Source organism: Stegostoma tigrinum, chromosome 40 (assembly GCF_030684315.1).
Source record: "Stegostoma tigrinum isolate sSteTig4 chromosome 40, sSteTig4.hap1, whole genome shotgun sequence".
NCBI lineage: Eukaryota > Metazoa > Chordata > Chondrichthyes > Orectolobiformes > Stegostomatidae > Stegostoma > Stegostoma tigrinum.
Genome location: NC_081393.1, coordinates 8,175,401 through 8,201,752, shown reverse-complemented (window position 1 = coordinate 8,201,752; position 26,352 = coordinate 8,175,401). Strand labels below are relative to the sequence as shown.

The 26,352-nt window shown below is 43.0% G+C and overlaps 1 protein-coding gene across 4 annotated transcripts in view; it reads right to left on the bottom strand.

The window, feature by feature from the left end:
• The window catches only part of sema4c (sema domain, immunoglobulin domain (Ig), transmembrane domain (TM) and short cytoplasmic domain, (semaphorin) 4C), a 185,794-nt gene that overhangs the window by 55,853 nt on the left and 103,589 nt on the right, over positions 1-26,352 (bottom strand). Inside the window, exons 1-2 of one of the 4 annotated variants that reach the window (XM_048522715.2) lie at positions 21,838-21,859; positions 16,508-16,617 (exon numbers count right to left, since the gene is read on the bottom strand). The exons of 1 other annotated variant lie outside the window; for it this stretch is intronic. The gene's annotated coding sequence lies outside the window, so the exon portion shown is untranslated. Of the gene's footprint in view, positions 1-16,507; positions 16,618-17,018; positions 17,154-17,192; positions 17,764-21,837; positions 21,860-26,352 lie in introns of those variants that run through there. 2 more of the 4 variants (XM_048522717.2, XM_048522714.2) reach the window with 2 other exon arrangements.

Genomic DNA, 26,352 nt, shown 5'->3' with positions numbered 1-26,352 from the left:
TTCCAGGTTTGATTCCAGCCCCTGGTGACCGTCCTTTTGGAGTTTGTATTGTCTCCCAAAGTCTGCAGGTGCTCCAGTTTCCTCACACAGATCAAAAGATACGTGGGTTAGGTGCATCAGCTACAGCAAAAGGCAGGGTTAGAAGGAGAGGTTTGGTTGGGATGCTCTTTTGAGGGTCGGTACAGACTCAAAGGGGTGAATGGCCTCTTTCTGCACTGCAGGGATTTAGGATACTCTAGCTTGAAAAGACTTGTCGAGATTATAATGCCCTTGTATCCTGCATCATGTATGCCATTTCCCAAAGCCCAAAAGAAAGAGTTTCAAGTTTGTTTGGAGACATCCTGTGCAGGACTGGGCATGGGGAGTGCACAAAATAGACCTATGCCCCAGGCTGCTAGCCCTATTTGATCCCATGCATGTCTGGGTAAGACCATCTAGCTCAGCAGGAACCACTCAAGGATGAACACAGTGCTCAAGCTTGCAAGTCATTGACACAGGCCACAATCTTGTGTTGCAGCAGGAATCAATACCTTCAGGATAAAAGAGAACGATATTACATTAAATGGTACAGTGCTGTGCACCAAAGTGAATAGAACAGAACCAGCACTCAAGAAAGGGGTGAATGAGCATAACATAGAACAGGAGCTTCTTTGTTTCAATGACACAAGGAAATGAGTGTGATCCACACACACAAAAAAAAACAATTTGCAACATCAGAACTGGTCAGCTGTCCAACTATGGTGCCAGGCCATCTTTGTCGCTCATGCTTGACTTAATTCTCTGACCTAATATTGTGTCATTTGCAAGGTGTGCAGGTTTTGCCATTGTCAAGCATCCTGAAATTGAAGTCAGTGTTTACACACATCCATGGGCTATTTGCTTAGATCACCTTGCTGTGGGAGTAGATTCAGATATAGGCCAGATAGGTAAGATGGCAGATTCCCCTTTCATTGCATCACTGCCTGGCCAGCATTTATTGCTGGTCCTTCAAGATTTTAGTGACTGATTTTCAGCCCATGAACAATCAACAAAATGTAAATTACGTAACTATTTATGGCAGACTTGCTGCTAAGAATTTAAAACTGACTGTTACACAGTCTCTATCAATTAGCCATCTCCTGCAGAGAAGTTACAAAAAAAACACTGCTTCAACACCTGCCTGATCAACTGGACGAATTCTGTCACAAGGACAACTGATTGCTTTGCAGAAGAATTTAAAGGAGATAATCACAGTAATGTTGTGTCTTCAGGCACATACTTCAGGCCAAATCTAACAAACAAAATTTTTTTTTAAATACAAGGAAACAGCAACGCAGACCTGCAGTATCTCCAAAGAAAGGATTCTAAAGCAAATGAATATAAAAATCACCTCAGGAGGCTGAACAATGAAAAACCTAAGAATCGAACACCAGAACCACTGCAGTACCAAATTTCAAAGGACAAAACAGTGGAGAAGGGCCAAACTTGGAAACATTCATAGGCAGATCATCGTTGATTCAAGTCCTGGCCAGCTTTCACCAAATTGATGACTAACCAAGTTGGGTCGCAGGCTTATACTTGCTTACTTAAAAAGTCTCGTATTTATTGCATGTGGCAACCAAAGTGTGTGTTAACATTAAATGTGACTTGTTGATTTACCCAAGTTTCAAGTCAGGACGGACAGGAACATGGAGGGTAACTTGCAAGTTATGGGTGTTCTCATGTATCTACTGCCCTAGTCCTCGTTGATGGAAGTGGCTGAGAGTTTGGAAGGTGCTCTCTAAAGATCTTTAGTGAATTTGTGCAATGCATCTTGTAGATAGTCGCTGGGCAGCATTGGTGGACTATGTGGCTACATTGGCCTGGATGCTGTCAGGCTTCTTCACCTGAAGGTGAAGCTGCACCTTTCCTCGTCAAGTGGGGAGTATTCCATAACTTTCCTGACTTGAGCTGTGTAAAGTGATGGACAGGCTTTGGCAGGTAGAAGCCAAGTTACCTGCTTCATGATCCCTAGACTAACCTGCTCTTTTAGCCACCGTGACAAGACCAGTTGATTTTCTGGTCAATGCCAACTCTCACAATGTTGCTAGTAGAGGATTCGGTCATGGTAACACCAGAGAATGTCTTACAGTGGTAGTTAGCTTATCTCTAATTTGGTGATGGTCATAGCCTGGCATTGTATGACATGACTATTACTTGCTCCTGGTCAGCCCATTCCTAGATATTGCCCAGGTCTTGTTACATTTGAACATGGACTGCTTTAGTTTCTAAAGGGAGTGGTAAAATTGTGCTTATCATTCATGTATTGGTGAACATCCTCACTTCACACCTTAAATGGTGAAAGGAGCGTCCTTGACAAAGCAGCTTACCATAGTTGGTCCTAGGATACTACCCTAAGAAACTCCTACAGAGATGCCATGGAGGTGAGATGACTGACCTCCAAAGCAATGACGATCTTTGCCTCTGTAGATATGATTCCAACAAGATGTTTATTCAACTACTGCTTTCACTTTTGCAAGGACACCATGATGCAATATGTTGTCAAATACTGCTTTTATGCAAGGGCTGTCACTGTTTGCTCACTTCTGGAATCAGCTCTTTTGCCCACGTTTAAGCCAAGGCTGTAATGACGTCAGGAACTGAATGGCCCTGGCAAAACACGAATTGGGCATCAATGCATAGTTTATTTTTGAGCAACTGTTGCTTCATAACACTGTTCATGTCACCTTCCATCACTTGGCAAATGACTGGCGAGTCAACTAACAGAGAAGTCATTTTTCAGGTCGGCTGTGTCCTGCTGTTTGTTGGCAGAACATAAAGGGCAATTCTCTGCATTGTCAGGTACATGCCAGTGTTGTAAACTGTACTATATTAACTTGCTTAGGGGAGTATTAACTTCTAGAGTACAGGTCTTCAGTACTATTACCACAAGCTTGTCAAGGTCTGTAGCAGTGGCAATATCCTGTGCCTCCAACAACTTCTGGCTAGCACGTGTTGTGTAACAAATTGGTTCCAGATTGCTATTCATGATGCTGAACACAGGTTGCAAGCACAAGTCATCCACTCAGCACTTGTGGCAGAAGGTTGCTCAGAATTCTGCAACGTGATCTTTTCCACTAACGTATTGGACTCTTCCATCATTGATGATGGGGCTAGTTTTACAGCCACCTCCTGCAATGAATTGTTCAATTGTTCACCATTCACGACTGCAGGGCTTCCACTGGCTATGGGATTATCACTTGGTACTCACGTCATTTGGCATTCAAATAGTCCTGTTAGGTAGCAGAATGAGGTTCAGACCTCTTTTCAAATTACACCTAGGGTGGCTACCTGCATCCCACCCTCAACCAGTGCTGATTCCCTTCACCTTGAAATGCTTTAGTCAGGGGAAGCCATGAGGTTGCAGATTGGTACTTCAACACATTCTGCTGCTGTGATGGCTCAGCACCTCATGAGTACCAATTCATCAGTTGCAGCTTCTGTTCAAAGTCTTACCTATTTAGAACACAGTTAATGCCATGCAATTTTAAGTATTCCAACTGTGAAGGCAGGGCTTGCTCTGCACAAGAACTGTGCAGTTGTCACTCTTGTCTATACTGTCAGGGATAGATGCAATTGTAGCCAGCAGATTGCTACAAGAGTGAGGTCAAGTCTGTTCCTCCTTCTTTGGTTCCCTCACTACCCGCAGCAGACCCAGTCTCGTAGGTATGACCTTTGGGCCTGACCAACTCAATTCATTGCGCTGCTGCCAGGACACTCTTGGCGTTGGACATGGAAATTCCCCACCCAGCCCTCTGTGCTTCCTCCAACTCTTGTTTGACCTGGGGAACTGATTCATCAGATGAGGGACAATGGTATTAGAAAAAAAAAGGAGGTTTCCTTGCCCATGTTTAACTTGATGCACTCTGTGATGGGCATTCACAAACCTGATCAGTTTTTACATCAATATGAACTATAGTTTCGTGGTCACCACTGCTCTCAATTCTGCATCACTTCAATTTCAATTCCACTAGTTGCGGTGGTACAATTTGAACCTGGTGTCTCACAAGCATTAGTTTGGGCCTCAGAATCCACAGCAGCATCATGTTCGGACACGGTTTCGTATGAAAGCATCGAAACACTGCTGATATTACCAGCAAGGACAAGAGCCGAACAACTGATCACTTCTGTGTGCAGGGTTCAACAGCCAATTTAGCCAGTCACACAGACGACCACCCTATGTAACCCACAAAGCTACAGTGAGAATGCATTCCAGGAGAGAGAGAGATTGATTCAGGCTGCGTACCAAGCTTAGATGGGAGTTATTTATTGACTGTTGAGGTAACAGTTATTCACACTAATTCTGAAACCCAAAGCCTTATACTATTTCCCTTCCCTTCCTGTTTATATGTGCATTGTAAAGGTTTAAGAGAATGAATTGGAAGAGAGCCAATTCTTGCTTTGTACACACTAACAGCTGAAATTACTACAATACAATGAGGCCATACTTAAAACTGGCAGTGGTCTGCACAATGTTTTCACATGAATGGTCTATCTACTCAAATCCTTTGGCACAGATTGCGACCACTCAGCCCTCAGGGATTCATGTTGGAACCAGTGAGCACAATGACAAATTTCTCAATAATGTATTTCTTACAGTCTATCACCAGCTTTCAAGTAATCGTTTATCATGAAAAGAATTAAGCGCATCTTTTGACTGTAATCTTTAAGTCAGTGTCACTCATCGTCAACCCTGATGCAAGTGACAAGATGTTCCTAGATTATGTAGCCAAGACCTTTCTTAAATTCAGAAACTGAACTGTGAATGCTCTTTGTCCCTTCCTTTGTTTGTAAGAGGAACTATCCCAAGTTTCTCTCCATGTTTATCACATCCTTAATCACTGGTACCCTTCCTGTAAATCACTTGCACACCCTCGACATCCTTCCTCAAGTGCAGTTCACAAATTTGAACACAATACTCCAGCTGGAGTCCAAGTGGTGATTTTGTAAGGATGTTATGTCAAATGTTTGTACGACAGGAAGTATAGTTCTAACTCCTGCATTCAAAATTTCTCTCTCATGTTCATTGTTAACCAGAGTGACTGCCAACCTTCAGGCCATTTTTTAAACTGAATAGCAATACACTTGATAGGCAACTGCCCATCCTCAGGATTCTCACCAAAGTCAAGTCTCAACATTCACCAGTTAGCAGGTTGTGCTAAGCAGATCTGATTGTGTCAGGGAGAAAGAAGCATGGTCAAATGGTCCTGGACACATTCAAGAAAAGCATTTGCCAGGAAGTGTCACCACCATCAAGACTGGCTCATTTAATTTTCCACAGAGAGTCTGAGGAGCAGTCATAATACGACAACATTTCCATGATGACTATTTGTCAAGACACCAGCAGAAACGGTGCTGGTCACATGGCATTTTCAGCTGAAGTTTTGAGGCAACCTGTTGTACCCACTGGACAACAATGTACGCAGTTAGTTAAATTGAGCATCATAAATGCTGGCAGACACACTGGGTTCACTGGCCAGCTTCTTAGTTGCGTTTCCTGATTATTCAAATCAGCTTCAGCCCCAGGTACTATCAGCAGCTGGCTGTAGCAACCCCTCAAAACCAAGTGTCCCAACAGACTCAATTTGCGTCACCGTCCCATCCAGGACTGCGGTAACTACAACCAGGGTCCTGAGGGGGGCCCTTATCCAAAAATTATGACGTGAGATTTAATCATTGGTAAAGAAACACCAGACAGCATTTTATGACTGCAGAAAAATCTCATTTCAGCTGTCCCAAAGGATGCATCTTTTGTTCTTTGTTTTGAGTATGCAGTGCTTCAAGTTCAAAAGTATAGTAGCATCAAGTATTGATCATTTCTTGGCCAAATTTTGCCAGACTCTTAAAGGTACTGACAAGCCTGGAGTGTTCCAGACATCCTTAAGTACCATCTATCCCGTTAGCTCTGACAGCTGAAAGGCAACAAGGTATTGAATCATAATTACAACTGAAATCCAGGCCATTACAATCCATTCTCTACATGACTAGCTCAAATTTCACTTATTCCTTGTCCCATGAAGGATCTTGAGATGTTCTACTGTGCTGTAATGTATAACACAAATACCTGTTTTAATCAAGAGCAACAACAATGTTCTGCCTGTCTCAAGGGATCGGAATAGGATATAAAGTAGGCAGTGTTTTCCAATGGTTCCACCCCATACGTTTCCACATGTTCCTAGTTGGAAAAAACACACACACACACACACACACACACACACCTCCCTACTTCAATCTGCAGCCCTTTTCCCCGTTCTGGTTTCTTTTTGCCAACTTTGGTTGCTGTCAGAGTATGGTCCCAGGACATGATCTGAAATCCAAATTGTTTTCTCCCCCTATTCATTTTGGCATGTTGCTGGCTAGCTAGCATTTCTTGCCCATCCCTAGCTGCCCCCGAGAAGGTGGTGAGATGCCTTCTTGAACCGCTGCATTCCTCCTGCTGTGGTTTGACCCACAATGCTATTAGGGAGGGAATTCCACGATAGTGGCCCAGCAACAGGGAAGGAATGGTGATATATTTCCAAGTCAGGATGGTGAATGACTTGGAGGGGAACTTGTAAGTGGTGGTATTCTCATATATCTGCTGCCCTTGCCCCTCTGGATGGAAGTGGTTGTGGGTTTGGAAGATGCTATCTGAGGATCTTTGGTGAATTTTTGCAGTGCATCTTGTAGATAGTACACACTGCTGCTACTGAGCATCAGTGGTGGAGGGAGTGCCAATCAAGCAGGCTGGATTGTCCTGAATGGTGTCAAGCTTCTTGAGCGTTGTTGGGGCTGCACTCATCCAGGCAAGTGGGGAGCATTCCATCACAGTCCTGACTTGTGCCTTGTAGATGGTGGACAGGCTTGGAGGAGTTAGGAGGGGAATTACTTGCTGCAGTATTCCGAACTTCTGGCCTGCTCTTGTAGCCACTGTTAATATGATAAGTCCAGTGGAGTTTCTGGTCAATGGCAACCCCAGGATGTTGATATCGGTGGATGCAGTGATGGTAACACCATTGAATGTCAAGGGGCGGTGACTAGATTGCTTCTTACTGGTGATGGTCACAGCCTGGCACTTGCGTGGTGCAAATATCATTTGTCCCTTGTCATCCCAACCCTGGATATTGTCCAGATCTTGTTGCATGTGAACACAGACTGCTTCAGTATCTAGGAGTCACGAATGGTGCTGAACATTGCATAAATCAGCGAACATCCCCGCCTCTGACCCTTTGATAGAGTGAAGCAGCTGATGGTTGGTCCTAGGACACTACCCTGAGGAACTCCTGCAGAGATGTCATGGAGCTGAGATGATTGACCTCCCACAACCACGACATCTTCCTCCGCTGCACTAATTAAAACAAGGAGGATTTGGCAACAAACAGCAAAGATATCCAACTCAGAGCTATCCCAACTATTAGCAGTTGGGATTTGAATTGGTTGTAATCAAGAACATGGGGTTCTCTGCAGTCTTTTGCAACTCTCCACGTTTCATAACTGCAGTTCCACCTTACATGACTCCTGTATCTCCTAAATGGTCAATATTCCTTGAATGGCATAAAGAAGCTTAGACTAGGTGATTAGGTACAGTCATTGCCGTTTATAACATTAGAATAGAATTTGACATGAAACATTGTCTACACAGGTTATGGGCACGTTAAAATTTAGACAAATGCAATAACAGCCAAGTCTGAGAACTGGATGCTTCAGGAAAAAAAAACAGGGGAGAAGGGATTTGGTGTCACTGCCATATTCAAGGACTTCTGCCCTCAGAGAGTACACAATTAAGTGATACACTTGGAAAATTGACTCAGTGGACCTGCCCTGAGTGCGTTTAAACACTTCCATGTAGGAACAGCTTCACTGTCTCTCATTCGCACTCAATTAGGCCCAGGTGGATCAACTGCACCACACATTTTATAACAAAACGTTACTTGCACTCTTACAATCCTTGTTCATGGTGTTAAGGAAACCATTAATGGTATGAGCCGAGCATGTTTCATTGCTAGAAATACTAAGAATTATGAAATATCAATGCGGCCAGTGCAGCCTACATCTTGTATTGTGCAAGGATTATCAAGTCCCAGTTCAGGCAGAATAATAACTGAGCTGACAGTATTTTGGAAGATACCCAGCTTGAGAGTCACAAGTTAATCTGATTGTTTGGGAGAGGCAGGGGGTGGTGCCGTGGAGATACCAGCATTCACATCAGTTTTGCCTTAAAGCCAGAAACAAAAAAATTGGAGTTTTGAAAACAAACCACTGTCCAACCTCATCTTTAATTTCAGCTGGGGGTGGGACATGGTGGGGAGAAGAGAGTACTAATGTGGGGCGATAACACATTTTGGTTCATAATGACTGGATAGAGCCACGAATGACAGTATTATGAAGCAACATGCTGACTGAAGCAAAGCCAGAGGTCACAAAAGCATAGTTTCCATCCTTGCTTGGTGCTTCAGCGGCGCAGTGATTCGAGGTTGCACCTTAGTCTCTTGCTAAACAGATATGGACAGGATGAGAACATGTGGACTTAAAGGGTGGGGGAGTGAGTGGCTGCAATGCTCTGCTACTGCACAGTCCAGTTCCTCAGGCGCAACAGCAAAAACTGGCAAAGTGAAACCTCCAGGAACTAAACTGCAGCTGCTCCCACTATCTAAAACGTCCTTTCCACTTCCTGCTCATTAAAAAACAAGTGATCTGGCAATTTGCGTTGTTCTGAGAACGATTGGTGTGTGAAATACAAACAATGCAAATCCACGTATATAATGACCCATGACCTCAGGGATGTCAGTCTGACTTGGAACAGAAGAAAAGTGACACAGTCAGGCAATGCAAAACAAGGTCTCACTGCTTCAATATCCATGACTTGAGACAAACCAGCATTTCTCCTAAAACAAGTAGTGCAGGGCTGCAAATATTCAGTTATTCCCTGGACCAAAAAGCCGGAAGCAGACATCACCATGGCCAATAGCCATACCACTACTAACATCTTGAAAAGTAAACGGGGTGGTTGTAGAGAGGGATGCCCTTAGATACTATTGGATCAGCAAGCCAAAACTAAATAGCTCATTAGTCAAAATATTGTTCAAGACAGAACTAGATTCACTTTGCAGCGTTCATGATCCTTCCCCAAAACTGATAAACGAATGCTGCCAGACCTGCTTCACATGCCTTGCATATTTTGTTCTTTGCCTCCCCACTTCCCACACCAACGTCAACTCTTCAGTCACTACTGTACATGCATTGTGTATCAAAACAACCTGAAGCAAGCTCTCAGCCTGCAATGCACTAGTATTACGCTTCACACACATGAACACAAGCCTTTGGTCAGATACAAGGCTGACAGCTGATCTTGCTTTTACCATGACTCACATCTTGGGATTTTGCGCTTCTGTGTAATTGCTAGTGGCAACATAATCTGTTCCTTTCCAAAGTCAGAACCATGTTTTGTCAATGCCCTGATATACTTACAGAAGCCAAAAAGATTGATACTAATTCCTTCCATTTCCAAATGAAATCCAACACAGCCACTCACCCATATTAGCTGCTCAAGGAGCAGGCAGGAAGTACTACAGGCACAATTCACATGACAACACAGTACCTTGGGGGGTGGGGGGTGGGGAACCAACATGACATTCAGCTGTTCGTACACATTAATGCAGCTGTAGCAAACATCTGTCCGAAACTTAGAAATAAATGCAATGTTCCGATGAAAAACAGCACAAAGCAAATGCAAAAGAGAAAAAATTGCTTTTCTGACAAAGGTCTTGAAGTGAACCCGCACATCTAGTGGTGTAACATTAAACCACTCCCTTCCAAGTACAGACATCTTGAACAAAATAGCTTTTGTTTCATTTTCATCAGCACATTAAGCATTCCCACATGCAATGGCTGTTGTTTGACATAGACAAATCACACACTCAAAAAGGACTGGCTTCATGTCGGTTATCTCAAGGATAATTAGAAGGAGCAATGAGCTACCTATGGAGGAGGATGATATTCTTCCCAGATTCCTATTTGTTTCGGCAGCACTGACTATATAACTTAGTCAACAGGTTTCTATGGATCCTCCACTACGTTCCGAGTTCAAGCTGCCAAGTCCAAAGCTTGGTGTATTAGACATTACTACTCAGACATTAGTAATCAGACATTACTACTCATTGACAGAGCTGATGCATCTGCTCACAAAACCAGGGTTAAACTCATGCACTCCACGCAGGCTGCGAAATCAGTAATTTCAAGTAGCAACATTTCGCTTCTATTAATAACTGCAGAAGTGTTACTATATCCAAAAAAAAAGCACTATGCCAAGGTTTCTAATTGTGAGCATGTTTGTATAGTCTGTTGTGAAGTCCACTTGTGTATAATAGGCCTCAGCTGTGACAAAAGTGAGCCTTTCAGCTCCTGAAGCCACATTCTTGAGTCACAACAGATCTGCTACTCCTTAACACATGATACTATTACCAAATAAGCATCCATTGCTCAGTCTTCTAAAGCTTCATCTGACTTGGATTGTACAACAAAATATTGATAGCAACTTCCAAAATTACTTGCACAAGAATTACCTAGTGAGCCCACTCAATGTCTTTAGCACATGCAGCAGGATTAAATCATCCCACAATCTTCAAAACACATGGAAATACAAGGTAGGTGTACCCAACCTACTTCTAAGTGCAAACTGATTTTGTTGCGACATGTACCAGAATACAGCAAAAAGTTTGTTTATGAGCGGTGCAGGCAGATCGCAGCAAGCAAAAGGAAGTACAGATCAAAGAGACTTAGAGGCATACAGGTTACATTCCCGTCAATTGTCTGATAACAGCCACAAAGAAGCTGTTCCTGAACCTACTGGTGCATGTGTTCAGCCTTCTGTACCTTCTGCTTGACAGAAGAGGTTGGAGAAGAGCATAACCAGGATACGACGGGTCTTTGATGATGTTGGCCGCCATTCCACGGCAGCAGGCCATATAAATAGAGTCTGTGGGTGGAGGGTTGGCTTCCGTAAGGCCCTGGGCTGTGCACACCACCTTCTGTCATTTCTTGCAGTCCTGGTCAGGACAATTGCCACACCAGGCCATTTTGGACCCAGACAGTATGCTTTCAATGGGGCATCTGTAGAAGCTGGTGAGGGACCATATGGACATGGCAAATTCCCTGGGCCACCTGAGGAAGGGAAGGCATTGTCGTGCCCTGACTGTCACATCTAAGTGGGAAGTCCAAGACAGGTCATCGGTTATTGTCACTCTAGGAACTTGATGCCATCCACCCTCTCGACCTCAGTTCTGTTGATATAGACAGGGGTGTGTTCTCCTCCTTTCTTTGTGAATTCAATGATCAGTTCTTTAGTTTTGCCAATGTTGAGACAGAATGTATTCTTTGCACCTCGTCACCAAGCTCTTTATCTCCCTTCTGTATTGAGACTTCTTGTTGTTAGATATCCATCCCACCACAACGGTGTCATCAGCCAACTGTTAAACCCCACAAATCATTCCATTCTATAAAAGCTCGACTGGACTCTCCAAGGCCAAACTATCAGTCCCCTCACCAACTTGCACAAAAACATATCTTAAGATTGTACAAGGGACTGAGGCATACAGACATGTGCTCTAGCTTCAAGCACAAGTGAAGGAAGTATGCGTCAGCTTAGAAATTACTCTTAGGATCAATCGTGGCATTGCCTGGCAGGCTTAAGTTAGTGCTTCAAACCTTGGGGTAGTGCTGCTTTTTACTGCGATACAGTAATACTTCTGAAGTAATTAATAGAAATTGAAATGGTTTGATGTGAAACTACTGATCTCACAGCCTAGGTGGACTGCATGAGTTTAACTCTGGTTTTGTCAGCAGCAGCATCAGCTCTGTCAATGAGGAATAATATCTGAAAGACCGTTCTGGTTATTGCTGTCATGTAACTTTTGTTGAAGAGGCAGTCCACAACTACAGCACTGTCATGCAGATGCTTGGGATGGTCTCACGATCTATGGTTCAAACAATTAAAGCAACACTGAATTTTGGGGATATGGGGAGAGTACCACGATGAAAGTAATCCTGTTTCTGCAGTGTACTACATTCAACACTAACAACCTGAGAACAAGCATTTAGCTTGTTTGCAGCAAGACTGCCACTATCTCTCATGCAGTACCTTGAGCACAATCAAACTGTTGGCTGAATCAAATTTGCATATAATAGGCCAATGAGCATTGTTAGAAATTCAGGCTGGCTGCAAATATCAAAGAAAAAAAGAGCAGCAAGGTCAAAGGCTGCCATGTTGGCATCCAAAAACTACAACCCAGGCCATTTCTTATCACGACATAACTACACCCCAGGGTTCTTAGCCGAAAGTCGATGTACTGCTGTCATTCCAGGGATGAGGAATCTTTGCTTCATGTTAGCATTTTATAAAGGTGGGATTGTTATCCTCTGAGTGAAAGCAGCCAAGGGCACGTGACTTAAAGCTGTACAAGATTCATGTATAGCAGACATGGAAAACAAATGTTCCCTTTACATGGTCCTAAGGTCTTCAGGACAAATTCATGTTCCAAACCAATAGAACCGCTTCGTGAATTGAGGTGCAACCTGTGACCATGACTGGGAATCAGATTTCAGAAGGAATCCAAACGGACACTTCAGTCAAGTAAGCGTGTACAACTCCACGCATAGACTTGACTGAGTGCGAGAGAAAAGTGATCAATATAAAGCTGGCATGTGATCCAAGGGTCAAGTGGACCCCTATTGTGTTGGACCAAATGATTACAAACACAATCCCCAATACCCAGGACAAATAGTGCACTGTGCTGTCCAATCCCAAGCACACTTAGCTCACAAATACAACTGCTTCTGCAATCAGCAAACGGGAGCAGAGGACAATGGTGCAAAATCTGTTTCTGGAGCCTATTACCAGAACCTAGTTGGGTTGAAGTTAATGTTTGGCATTCAGAAAGGTTTGCTGCAAAGCACACAAATATCACCAAGATAGGTAGGAAACAAACATCATGAACAATAAGAAATTAAACAAGAATGAATTACACTGGTGAACCTTGGTACAGTCAAAACATGATGCACCAAGCATTACACACTGTCAGAAAGGCCAATTTTGTGTCTTCTATTAGTATCACCAGACAAAACTTGAACGAGCAACATACTACAATAAGACACGGGGAGTTCAGAACTCAGTTTGCTCAAGTATAAGACTAATGGCAGTTAATACCTGCCGCGTCTTCATTTCTCATACAAGGAAGCAATAACAGGGTTGAATTAATGACGCATATATACTGAGTATTTTGGAACACAGTCCCTGCCAGTGATCCTGTGTAGCCCCGGCTGTGCCAATTATATAAGCCATGATTCTGCGTCATGTTACTGAATAACTTCTCTGAGCACCGTCAGGAACTGATGCGTGCCTGCATTAAGAGCACAATTTTCTGCGCAATTTGAAAATCAACAGGGTACTTCCAGGAACAATCTTTCAATAGAAAATACACACAGGCCCCCAAGCCTAACTCTGCATCCACCACCCACCCTGCACCCCCCCCCCCCCACCCAAGTCCCTCACACACAAGCATTCCCTTCCCCCTCCTCTGACATTTGTCTCTTTTGCGTGCTTCACCCATGATATACGCCCACCATCATCAAAATCTGTCCCCTCCCCAGCCCTAACATATCATAGGGACCATAATATTTATTAATACCAACAGTGGTCATGAAAGAATCTTGAATCTTATGGGAAACAAGTTACAACTGCCAAAGCTTTGCCAGTGCTCCCTTGCTTTCATCCACGGGGGTTAGTATTAGTAAAGACACAACCTTACCACATCAAGGCACAATGTATTCACCTATTACTGTTCAGCACTTCGATACTGCATTTGAGCCCACCAACACCCTAGAATGCAATGTTGCTGCCATGTCGCTTCGCAAGCAGGGGCAACCACCTATCATGCATCTCAGATCAGCTTACTTTTTTCATACTCATTCACTTGGCACCTACTTGGGTGCACAAAATGGGACCCAAGAGGCAGTCAAGGCCAATTGGAGGTAGTGGTGATGGTAGTGGTTGGGTGGGGGGGGGGGGGGTGCTATGTTGGCATGTATACAGATCTGGCTCATGGGTAGCAAATACTATTTAGGGATAAGGAGCGGTTTGTCAGGCTGGTGGCCCATAAACACTGGCATTCCACAGGCTCAGTACTGGGACCTCAATTCTATACAGTATATTTTTATGACTCAGACAGAGGAAGCCAATGTACTGTAGCCTAACTTGCAGGTGACAAAAACAGGCAGGTTGAGAGAGGAATATGAACAGTTTATAAAGAGATATTAACAGGTTAAAGAAGCAAAAAGTTGCCACTTGGAGTATAATGAGAGAGAAGCAGAAGTTGTCGTTTTTAGAAGGGTACTATTTATTTCAGTGGAGAAAAACTCCAGAAAATTGGCAACACAAGGGGACTTGGAGTAACTATCATGAAACCAAGTTAGCTGACAGCAGCAACAGTTAAGTAGGAAGGCTAATGGTCTGTTGACCATTACTTCATGGGGGTTGGTGTACAACAGTCAGGACATCTTAGTGAAACTGTACAAGGTGGCAAGACCACATTTGGAGTACTGTCATCATTTTTCACCCCCTTATTTAAAACGGAAGGTCATTTCATTGGAGGCAGTTCAAACAGCTTCACTAAGATGATGTCTGGTCTGGAGACATTGTCTTACAAGCAAATGTTTAAACAGACTGGGACTCTGCTCAGTGGAGTTGATCATTATGAGGTAACCTCATGGAAACATAGGATCCTGACGGGGCTTGACAGGCTAAATGATGAGAGCATGCCTCCCTCTTGGGAAGTCAAAGACCAGAGCATACAGACTCAGAAATAAGGGGAGCCAATAAACAGAGACTGAGGATGGATTTCTGGAGAGCTGAGTGTCTTTAGAATTCCTTGCCCCAGAACTGAGTGGTTGATTCCTTGTGTGTATTTAAAGCAGAGACCGATTCATAATTGATCAGCACAGGAATTATCAGTTATAGGGAAAACGCAACAAAGTGGATGTAAGCAATATCAGATTAGCCCTCGTTGTCAATGGCAGGACAGGCTTCAGAGACCCATCACCTGCTTCTACCTATATTTTTATGGCCTGGGATACAGACAAAGTTTTATGAGGATGTAGCACGTTATACTTGACCCAGTTTGTGATAAGCACCTTGCCATAAGCCTGAGAAAGGTTAGTGCTGTGTGGCATAAATAGCAGGAAACAAAATGAGCCTCAACTCCACAAATCCTCGCACAGCTGCAGGGACTTGCAGCCGGTTCTAAACACTGCCCCTTTAAATTAAGTTGTTTCAGTTTGAAAAAAAATACACCGACTCAAGTTACAAAGATCCTCCTCCAATACATCGCGCCACTCCGCCTGCCACATCAATAATCTCTAGCAAACAGTCTTCTAAATATCATCTCGGTCAAACAAAGCTCAGCGGGAGGGCAGGAAATTCACTATATAAAGCTAAATGCGAATATGGAATATTTCTGAAACAGACACAAAAAAACACCAATTGCTGGAGGAACAGTTCTGAACAAGGGTCACTGTTAACTCTTTCCTCTCCATAGACGCTACCGGATCTGCTCAGATTTTCCAGCAATTTCAGACTATGTTCCAGGAAATGAATCCTGTGTTAATGTATCTCAGGATTCAGAACCATTGTGCACATCACTAACAAAACACACTGCACTCATAACAAGGTCCAGCACTCAACAAACCGAGACTGGACGCTTCTTTTTGCAGAAGCTTTTGCCCAGCATAAGCTTCCAGCCTGCTATTAAGTGGATTAAATTGATATTTGAAAAATAAAATTTCGACTCCCCCGTCACCGCGTTTATCATTTGACAGCCTCCATTTCCCCACTCCGTCAAATCGGAACGCACTTCGCATTTTCAAATGCGATCGGTCGGCGCTCCCCAATTTTAAAAAAAGCACAAGAATTGCCAAAGGCGCAAAGAACAAAGCGGAACTCGGTGGTCCCAGCATCTGGACTTTCTCAACGGGGCGGGGGAAGCGAGGTATTTGTACACAATACGGCACCAGGTAGTCGTCAATAAACATCTAGCTAAATTTGCTTTTAAGACAAACCCATAAGAAAGCCAACAAATTTTCAGGTAAAATGTATAAACCTACAGCCTATGTGGCAATAGCCCCAGGGTATGCTGTGCTTTTCCCCTTCGAGCCCAGCTCTATGAATGAAGCGGTCTCGCCCATTGCTCGTTTCATTGTCCTGGGCCAATGAAAGGCATTGGGTCAGATTCGGCTTCATGACAATGTCTATTCCCATTAACTGGGGGAGGGGGGAAAACGGGGTTCGAACGAAAACTGGACGGTAAATTTCTCAAAGTACACAATGTACTAATCTTGACTGTAACCGCCACTGCCCCGGGGTTTGCTACAAAATATCTAACGAGTCACAAATGTGGTAACATAACGACCCGGGGGTTTGTACCGCGGACTGTATTACAATGCCACCGGAGACTCTCCTTACCCCCGATCACAAGTGTGGCTCCTTCAGGATCCCAGCGAACAGTCCCTCTTTTTCACTGAACTTCCATCCAAAGGAGCTGCGTCGAGTGGAGATCTTGGGTGAAGGTCCGGCTGGAAAACGGGAAGCGGGAGTGGAGAGGGAGGAGTAAAGCCAGGGAGAGAGAGATATGATGTACAGCCCGTCAGTTTGAGGCTGAAGATGACCAGATGTTTAAAGCTCTATTGTTTACTCGCTAAAATCGTGCAAAAAGCGACTGTTTCGCTCTATATCTCTGGCCCTCTACACATCCTTCTCTCGGGAAACACATGTATATTTTTACACAGTTCGGCCATACAACCAAAATCTTTTCTTCCCAGCGCTGTACAATTCTCTTTTTCTTCCCCCCACCAAACTTGTTCTGATTAAGCCCCGCGCAGCCTCGAATCCTGCTGACGCGCCCATTTAAAGAGGTAGTACAGCCAATGTGTAGAGAAAGAGAAAGAGACATACAATCACACAAATATCTACATACGCGAGCGGCAGAAGACTCCCATACACTCTGCGTAAACATCGGCTCAGTGTCACGGTACCGTACAGAATCACAGCATCTCAATTAACAGTGATCGACACGCCCATCTATAGGCAGGACTAGGACAATGGAACTTCGCAATACAAAGCGTGGCCATTCAGCCCGTCCAGACTGTACCGGCTCAAAATTACAATCCACTCATCGCCACTTTAAAGCTCTGGATTTCGGTCCGAAACGTTGACTTTCCTGCTCCTCTGATGCTGTCTGACCTACTGTGCTTCACATTTATTGACTGGCTTCCAGCATCTTCAGTCCTTGGCGTCTCCTCTTCCTGCATTTTCCGAGTCTTTCGGCAATTCCCTTTCTAAATAAGATATTCGGTCCCACCGCTCAAAATACTGTCTCAAGTGACTCTCCCGGCTCCTGACAGCACGAATGCAAAGAGTAAATACACTTTTGCAGATCAGAATGGCGGGGTTCTTTGTTTTATTCAACAATGACCTCACTTAGCTCAGCAAAGACAATATCCCAACAGAAAATATTTCAGGACGGGTGGCATTTATTGAGAAATAAATATCGGCTCCCCCGTGTCCGCGTTATCATTTGCCAGTCTCCATTTCCACACTCCCTTCAAATCTGCACACTCTTCACATTTTCAAATGCGATCGGTCGGCCATCTGGGCTGCTGTTTCCCCAAAAGGACAGCCCAGAAAAAGAGAAGTTTAGTTATTTGACAGACCAGAGTTAGTGGCAGCCCGAGAAGGGAGAGTTTGACCGTTAACGCAAACACTTGATGATTAGAAAGGTTAAATGTTAGCTCACTGAACGAAGACACAGCAAGGGCTATGCTCAGTGTGCACAAGCAGAAACGGCAAAACAGTTAAACGGCAGCTTGTTGACAGACAGCCATTAACAGGTTTTCAACATTCAGGCATGCGTACAGAACTGTGCACTGAAGTTGTACAGTTCTTTTCAGTTGAAATACCAGACACAAATCGTTAAAAAAGCTACGTCAACAGTTTGGCTTTCAAAGCTCATTTTCCGGCTCCCCAGCAACACTACAACCCTTTGATGTGACGTGCGAAAGAAAATCCCAAAAACAACCGAAATATAAACCCAAGCTAACAAAGTGTGGAGCTGGATGAACACAGCAGGCCAAGCAGCATCTCATGAGCACAGAAGTAAACGCGCTGTCTGCTACATGCAACAGGACAAAATGGGAAACACAGGGCGGTGGGGCTGAATGGCTTGTCTTTATACTGCAGTGCCTAATTCAAGGTACAGATTCACAGCAACCCCATTGCACAGGATCAAGCTGACTTCTCGGTTTGAAGTCTTCATTTTCACGAGAAGCAAACAGCTAAAGCTAGCCATGTTGGAGGAACAGTAAACAGCACTTTGCTACCTGAATAACAGAGTAAAACGAAGTTAGGGTGGTCCCCATGCATTGGGAACAAAAAAAATGAGGGATTTCCAGACAGACAATGCCTGACTCTGTCACACAGGTACACAAACTGAAGATAAGGTGAAACAAATGCATCTGTTGTGATCCCTATAAAGACCAACAACTATTGCAAATACCTACTCACAACATTCACATGATGATATTTAACACATCAAAACTCTTGCTGAAACAAAGAGGACTAAACTCATTACTTAGTTCACATATCAGCCAAACAGAGGTTCAGCAGGTGGAAAGTGTCAAGCTCCTCAGAGTGACGATAACCAACAACCTGTCCTGGACTTCCGATGTAGATTCGACAGTCACAAAGGCACAACAATGCCTCTTCTTCCTCAGGCTGCTCAGGAAATTTGAGATGTCCATAAGATCCCTCATCAACTTCTACAGATGCGCCAATGAAAGCATACTGTCCGCGTGCATAATGGCATGGTACGGCAACTGCTCTGCCCAGGACCATAAGAAACCACAGAAGGTGGTGTACACAAACCAAACTATCAAAGAAGCCAACCTTCCACTCATGGACTCCATCTACACGGCTCGCTGCTACAGAAAAGCGGCCAACATCAAAGACCCGTTGCACCCTGGTAATGATCTCCTCCAACCTCTTCTGTCAGGCAGAAGATACGGAAGCCTGAACACACGCACCAGCAGGTTCAAGAACAGGTTCTTCCCGGCTGTTATTAGACTGATGAGTAGATTCTCTAGCCTCAAATAATGCTGATCTTGCTAATGTTGATCTTGCCTAATGTACGTCCTGTGCAATGTAACCTGTATGCCTCTGTCTAGGTGTTTTTACAACCTCTGATCTATACGTCCTTGATGATCTGCCTGTTACTGCTCGTAGACAAAGCTTTTCAAACTACTTCGACATACGTGACAATAAATCAATCAACAAAGCTATCCATTTGGTCCATGAACTGCCTTGCAAGATCTAAAGCCTTGGGCTGTACAAATGCCTGAGATTGCACCGACCACAAAATTCTATTGCCAAAGAAATCAGTCCAGAATTACTCCAGAACACTCACATCCTCCAGTTTCACTCTGTTAAAGTCCAATGATGGTTTGAGGTTTTGACTTTACAGCTCCAATAAAGTTCCAAACCAATTTCGAGTCGAGGGGCCCACTGCGATGACAGCTTCTTCAGGGCACACAAGCACAAATCCTTCAATATTCTCACATGACCACATGTCCCACCTCTCAAATCCTACAAGAAGCTCCCACAGGTATTCTACGTAGTTGTAAAGAGAAAGCAACCTTCCCCTCAAGTCTTCACAACAACTACCTTTCTTCCTCTTTCTATATTCAGGATCTGAAAAAGAATAAATGTCACAACAAAAAGTTCAGCTGCTGGTTCCTTTGTCTCCAGGTGTTAGAAGTTAGTACTGTACTTTTGACAGGCTGTCAAATAAGGCCTGTAAACATGGCAATACAGGTCACATGGACTTGTAAGCCACGGAGAATAGGTCAGAGGACTCTATTTTACTTTGCATGAAAGGACAAAAAAAGGAATTAAAACTTCAAACATAACACCTTCTAAGAATTTGACTTCATCACACACTACAGTTATAGAAAATGCAACAGGTGCTCTGAGCTAGGATGGTCTTGACATGCAATAATGAGCAATGGTACTGAAAAGGTTTTGAAAGGACATCTTAGGAAAGGTGAGTACAAAGCTGGGGGAGAACAATGCATTGAGGCTTGGGGAGGAAGCAAGATATTACATTTAAACAACCGGGCAGAAAGAACATAGGAAGAGTAGCTTTTTTGAAGAAAACACCATGGTGTTTGGTGTAAAGAAATGTACAATACACCAAAAATCATCCCCTTTCAACAACCATACATCGAATACGCATTGCACAGAAAATACTTATACCGATTCTCTCTTGTAAAATGAATATACTCAAAGCTACAAAGGTGCTCTATGTATTGTCACCAAAGTACCCAATGATAAACCTCAACATGAAGAAATATGATGAATTTTAGCTTACTGCACTGAATTGAACACAAAGACAGCCAAAGGAAACCCAACCTCCAAAGGTGTTTCAGGCAAACAGGAACAGAGCATGGATCATGGTTAATTAATCTCCTGTCCATTTTTGGAATGGTGAGACACAAATATAACCCTCATTCTAACCTGACACCAGAACAGTGAACTCAGCACATCCATAGGAAGACAGGCAGAGTGCTTCGGTCCGACAGGGAGCAGCTGGGAAAATTGGCCAGTAGGGAAGACTGCTGGTTTTAGGTCGACACCTCTGACTTCCTGGTTCTGGACACTATTGTTCACTGTTCACTAGTCAATTTCACAAGAAAGGTCAAAAATATAAATACTTTGCAAGCTCAGAATAATATAAAAAGACTTCAATTTATCTTGTCCTTTTCATAACCACAGGATATTCAAAACATAACAGAGACAAAAAATAATGCTTGTTTCTCAACAGTTATTGCTGTTATAAAATAGAAAATAGAGATAATTTGTGCACAGCAATCTCTGAAAAACAGCAATCTGGTAATGACTGCATTATGAGAATTTACTGATATTACTGCTGGTGCAGAATCAGGCAATATCAGAGAAATGAGGTGCTGATAGCAAATTGCTTATAGCTGTTTCTCATCTGTCTCAGAAGACATATGTCTGCCCAATCATATGAGGCCTTTTCGTTATAAACTGTGCTTTTCTCCCATTACAGTTGAATATATTGAAGTTAACAGAAGCAGCAACAGCAGCAGAGTGCTGGCGCCCTTTGAAAGGAGTCTCCACGGCAACACCATATTTTTACATATTTGACAGCTTGTTTAGATTCTAAGGAGACATTGCCTAAGAAAGGTCGCCATGATGAAACTGCTCATTAGATCCATTAAAAATCATTGGCTTTTACTCATTTTCAGTTTGTACTTTTGATATTCCGCTGTGCTCCTCAGTCAGAATTGTTAATGCTGAGGATGAAACGTATTTCATTTCAGAGTCAATATTAATCACTCTTAGGTCATATGCAGCTCAGGATAGCGACAGAGTCAAATCCCTCTGTACTATACCAACGCAAACTCTCAAGGCAAAGTACACCACTGGATTGGCCAGAATAAAGCTGCCTCAACACTGTCCCATCTGATGCTGCCAGACAGTTACAATATAAGCTGAACACAAAGTGAAAAGCCTTTTACATGGTCTTCGTGAAACATTCCAAAGAAAAGAAGAACACAAGCTCACTGTAGAATAAAACAGCTTCTACCCTGTCCCATCAAGCCCTGCCAAGGCAGGTACAACAAAACTTAAGTTCAAAATAAAGCTGCCTATACTCTGTCTTTCCGAGAGCAGGCACATAACATATAGAGTAAATTGCTGTTTATTACACTACTTACTTTGAATTCCATCGTGTAAACTGTTTGTCTGGTTAGTTCACTGATTGTGAGGGCTCATCCATCAAAAGCCAGTGACGACAGCTCATGATCTAAAATAACAGGAGACACAAAGAAACAGCCTGAGCTCCACCAAGTGTCGCTTCGTACTGAGGTTCTAACCGTCCCAGGTGTTGCGAAGGATGACTCTAGCCTTGGTGCCATGGAAGACACCAAGCACTTGGAGTTTTCTGTATCAACTATCCTTCATGGAAAACTTTGCAAACAGATACATCATTGACCACAAGTCCACCAGCAAGTGGTCATCACATAGCGTCCTCGAGACCTGGCAGGAAGAAGGGGGGTGCAGACCTTGGTTTGCTGAGCAGACTATCAAGGTCATTGGGCAGACTCCATCATCACTACAACTTTCAAACAAGCACTAAGACGTAGCTTGGCTGTTGGTGAGAACAGCACTGCTTGTCAGATCATTGTGTGTGCGCCACAGTGTGCTACCCTCAAAGTGGTTGTGGAGGGGATGAGGCTGTCACACATCTGCTTCTGGAATGTGCCTTTGCAAAGAAGGTCTGATGAGAGATGCAGTGGCTCGTGTCAAGGTTTTTCCCTGGACTCTATGCTCATGGTCTGTTGCCCGGGATGCACATAAAGACAAATGTTGACTCTGCCTGGAAGACTATCAACTTAGTGAAACACCTTCTTTAATTTGTCTGAAACCTGTTAGTCTTCCAGTTAAAGAGTCTACTTTGATGTGGCTTGGCACGTTCTAAGGTCCAGCAGTAGATGCTGAGGAATGCACTAAAGCTTGGGGCAGCTGCTGCCAAAGTGCAGTAGGGCAAGAGTGCCATCTGGGGTATTTCTACCAGAGTATAACAAGGGTCCATTTTATTGTCAGCTCTCGACGCCTCCGAATGAACAGAAATAGTTCCCTGCAAAGTAGAGAATGCCTTTTTTTGCAGCTGTACACAAGCTCTGACAAATGTCAGAATTCCAATGTTACATTTGTTTATTCTCTCTGCAAAGAATGTACAGAACTGATTTGGAACATTTGAATGTACTTCTCGATGATTTATTGAATGTAGTATATTTTTGAGGAAAAAAAACTTTCTGATCATTCATCAGTTTCAGGTGGAAGACATGTTTGCTAATCATCTCATGTACCCTCATTTGTACAGACTAACTATCCTCTCTAATTAATAAGTAAGGTTTGCAGGTCCAGCCAGATTTGTCACAGCCTTCATAGAGGCTTAGGTGCTTTTATTCATCTCAGACTCTATAGCTCAAGGACATAAAGGCTGACCTATGCTTCTGCTGCTGGTCGTAGGGCAAGAATACCGACTGGAAATACCTGTGAGACCATAATAGTGGGCTATAAGATAGACTGATCCATTCAGTTGTCAGCCATACATCACTGAGTCACACACTTGCTGCAGAATCAGAGAATATGGGTCCAAGTTCCTCTTCAGAGCATGTGAACTCAAAAAAACTAAGATGATTTTCTTGTCATTGATGCTGAGTTTTGGTTGAGACTTTAAACGGGATACTGAAGTACCCTTCTGCGTGACCATAAAAACAATCCCGTAACCCAATTTTAATGAAGGACAAGAGAAATTCTCCCCATGTACGGACTGATATTTATTTCTGAAGCAAGATCACAGGTTAACTGTTTATTATCACACAGTCCTTGTCCGTGCTTGCTGTATGCAATTTGGCTCCAAGTATTCCATATTGCACAGTGACTATTCTTCAAAGCTATTTATTTGGGTAAAAAAGTATTTGGCAATATCCTGAGAGCATGAAATGGACAAGTTTGCCTTTTCCCTGACACTCACTGTGCAAATTCAAAGCAGAATCTTTAACTGACTGAGGTATTGCCAAACAACAATGCCTGAGCACAAGTCAGTGACCTTATTAGAGGAAGGAAGAAAACTGAGAATAAACAAGCTCCTGAGTGAGATATAATCTGATTCTCACAGAACACGCATCAATGTGAAGTTTCACTTCCAACACCAATGAATGACTTTGTTAAACATCGCTGAACAAGGTATCTTCTGTTGATTATATGTTTGCTATCTTCTATATTATCCTTTACTAAGGACATAATCTGCACATTTGCCCAAGCAGGTAGTGCTTCACAATTAATTGGTGCTAGAGGGACAGTCAGTGTCCTATGTTGGATTAACAACTGACTTGCATTATTCTACATCTGGCCTCCACTTATTCTTTCCATTGTTAATCTTTGGTGAATGCTGAGTTGTACATCATCTAAGGATGGCAGAATAAATCATTTCATCAAATTTCGATGGAGGGCAAAGGAAACTCACTGTTGACTGTGATTCCTTCATGTTTAAAAATGGCATTTAACAGCCTGATTAACAGTGATCCCTTGAATGAGTCATTGAGTTTTTGTGCTTCCTTGTGACACTGTATTACAATAAAAAGAAGAGGTGATAGGAAGCAGCAAGAAAAGGACATTCAATGCACTAGTTGTGTCAACAGAGATGTGAGGAAAGTAATTCACTCATCCTAATTTATCTACAGGAAGGAACTCTTAGGAACTCCTTTTCCCATCGTTAATGGTTTCAATAAGAAGTCTGACATGTTTGCCCTCACTTCATCTGTGGAAGTCTGTTTCACATACTGAATTGAATTAGCTTTATGTCACATGTACTCGCATTTGTACAGTGAAAAGTTTACAAGTCACCACTTACATCGCCATCTTAGGTACAGAGGTCCTAGGTACAGATTCTTGAGTGCAAATTCTGAGGAAAATATAGAATAATAAGAAGTGCAGCATTACAGACCTTCGAAAGTGCAAAATAACAGAGGAATCATGCTTTCTGTACATTGGGAATTTCTTAATACCCATTCAAATGTAGGGAATTTTGTTTATTTTACAGCAGCCCACTTGCTCACAAGAATGAAGAAATGTTCTGGACTCTATCCACATAGCAGTCTTATCTAACTGTAAAAGATCATCTATCAGACGTCTACTTTTTAACTTGAAAAGTTTGAAATGTCTCATTCTTTCCCCATAAATTTATGCACCATCAGTCACAGTGACGTTCTTGAATTCTTCCATCCTTGAATGTCTGCAACAACTTGCATTCATACATTGTCCTTCACATAATTAAAGTTCGCAAGATGCTTCATCGGAGCATTATGAAATAAATTTTGGCACCAAGCCACAAACGGAAACACGAAGTCAGGCAACAAAAACCTTGATCAGATGTTAGGTTTTAAGGGTTCTTTCCAAATGTACAAGAGTTTGAGATGCAGAGAGGTTTAGAAGGAAACTCCAGACCTTTACTAAAATCAGCAGCAAGAATGAGACACCATCCTCAAAACCTCAGTTTGATCTGAATACTCCTTAATCACATGGTTTAATGACTGAAATAGAAATAAAGTGCTGGGGAAACTCAGCAGGTTGGATCATATCAGTCGAGAGAAACAAAATTAACCCCTTGAGTCCGAGATTAGTCGTCTTCTGGACAAGAGCCATAGTGGACTTGAAATGTTAACTCTGTTTCTCTCTCTCTCTACAGACCTGCTGAGTTTCTCCAGTACTTACTTTCATTTATTCCAGACTTCCAGCATCCAAATATTTTGATTTTATTTGAGATACTATTGGGCTGACCTTTTCGGCAAAACTGTTCTAATAAGTTGAAACTCCAGCCTCAGCCATCATCAGAAAACTCAGAATAATCAGTGATACTAAACCTGGGAGCCTTCAGGCTCAGTGCAACATAAGGCCTTGTTGGTTTTATTTTCAAACCAGATGGAAGGACTTCCACTTAATTGCAGAGGACTCATCCCTGCTTCTGTAATGCACTTTAGCCTCAACAGGGCAGTGCTTTCAGATTGGATCACCAGACTTTATGAAGGAAGTGAGGCGCCTCTGGGCAACAGAAACAGGACCAACTGCAATGGCTGATAGATTGTAGCAGCATGGTTAAGTGAGAAACTGGAGTTCTTGCAACAAAAGAAATTGAGGGGAGATCTGATAAAGGTGAACTGAATTCTGAGTGGTTAAAATAAGGTTAACAGATCAATTGTGCCTGGTAGCTGACAGTAAAGGACTCAGGCTTAAAGATTTCTACAAGAAATGTACGGAGTAAGTACATGAGAAGTTTTGTATGCAGTGAGTCATAATGACCCAGTATTTGCCACTTACACGGCTGGTGGAAATAGACATGATCAAGCATTTCACAAGGAAATTGGATAAGTACCTCAGGGAAATAAACCTACAGTTTGGCAAAGTGACTGACTGAAAAACAAACAGAAAATCCTGGCGAAACTTAGCAGGTCTGACAGCATCTGTGGAACAGCGGTACAGTTACCATTATAAATCCAGTTACCCTTCATCAGAAAGCCGATTGAATTGCGCTTTGGACAGCCAATTGAGACACAATGAACTGAATCTCCTTCTGTACCTAAATGATAATGTCGTATTATGATGCTGGGCTTGGGCAGGACAAGAAGGTGGATGAAGATGCTTCCTCAACCAGATGTATCTCCAAT